The sequence below is a fragment of the Stegostoma tigrinum genome, chromosome 24, assembly GCF_030684315.1.
Source record: "Stegostoma tigrinum isolate sSteTig4 chromosome 24, sSteTig4.hap1, whole genome shotgun sequence".
NCBI classification, from domain to species: domain Eukaryota; kingdom Metazoa; phylum Chordata; class Chondrichthyes; order Orectolobiformes; family Stegostomatidae; genus Stegostoma; species Stegostoma tigrinum.
The window spans coordinates 11410838-11412223 of NC_081377.1; the positions used below are offsets into that span (position 1 = coordinate 11410838).

The 1386-nt window shown below is 40.5% G+C and overlaps 1 non-coding gene across 1 annotated transcript; it reads right to left on the reverse strand.

Moving 5' to 3' along the window:
- Positions 1 to 310: 310 nt before the first annotated feature.
- LOC125465212 (U6atac minor spliceosomal RNA) lies at positions 311 to 438 on the reverse strand. Its single transcript, XR_007250205.1, has one exon. It is a non-coding gene; the product is annotated as a U6atac minor spliceosomal RNA (small nuclear RNA).
- Positions 439 to 1386: the final 948 nt, after the last annotated feature.

The following is a 1386-nucleotide window of genomic DNA, read 5'->3' on the forward strand; positions in this document are numbered from 1 at the left end:
AACCTTCACATTCCTGTCGTGCATTTTCCTAAGAACATCTGATCCCAATTGGTATTCCATAGTTCTTGCCCAATATCATTGCAATTGTCCCCTCCCTCTATTAAATTATTTCCCATACCGTCTGCTCCTATTCCTCTCTGTGACTATTGTAAATGTCACTGAGCTGTGATCACTATCACCAAAATGCTCTCCCAACGAGAGATCTGACATCTGGCCTGGTTCGTTGCCAATCACCAAATCCAATATGGCCTCCCCTCTAGTCGGCCTATCTACATATTGAGTCAGAAATCCTTCCTGGACACACCTGACAAAATAAACATGGTTAGATGCCACTTAGTCGATGGCAATGCCTTTAACCATTTGTGTTTTGTAAGGCCACTCAGACTCCTTCCATCCTTATCAAGGGGAGTGCTAATCTTCTCTCCTTTCATACGACACTAGTATGACCAATTCATGTAACCTGCACATCGTTGGACTGTGGGAAGAAACCAGAGCACCTGCAGGAAACCCACACAGCCACGGGGATAGTTTGCAATCTCTTTTATGTTTCTGTGTTCATATTTGTAACTCGTTCTGTGATTGTATATGGATGCATTTGTGTTTGATTATTTCTGGAAGTTTGTTTAAATCATAGTCTGCTTGTTTATTTCATGTGTCTGGTCTTGGTCCATTCTCTCCCAGTCCTTTCATCTCCATACACTCTTATTTTCTTTGTCTTTGACTTCCTCTCTTCCTCTATATGTATATCTCTCTTTCACTGTCTCTGACTCTCCCTCTGCCAGTCTATTTCTCTTGTTTCTCTCTCTGTGTCCTTCTCTACCTCTTCCTCTATGTCTCTGATTTTCTCTCACTCTCTGATTCTGCTCCAGTTTATAATGCTGAAAATCATTCAAAAGAATAGTAAAAATGTTCAAGATTCCATTTTTGCCAGAAGGCAATGTCTCTGCATCTCTTGTGAAATACATGCACTGGAGATTGAGTGACAAGTTATTTTTCCAAAGTCTAAGGCTTGTGTTGTGTATCAACCACTGTATCTGAAAATCACAAGAGATCCAGGATCGATTTGTCTTTCAGTCAAATTGAGATAACATCTCAGCATCATTGCAGTGTGATTGACAACCCATTCTCTGCAAGTAGCTTGTCTGCTTCATTTTGAAAAGCACTGTAATTACCGAGAATGGTAACCACAAAAGTGGCAGGTTTAAAATAAATTCTTGAGGAGGTACAAGCGATTGACGCAAAGAGTACTTCAACCATCTAGAGGATAACAGGTTGTGTGCTACACCGAGAAAAAAACAGGACTTAGAATTTCTGACAACATAGCAAGGTACTCAAGGCAGTATTTTGAACATTGAGGGTGTAATATCACAGAGAGAAGAAAGTCAC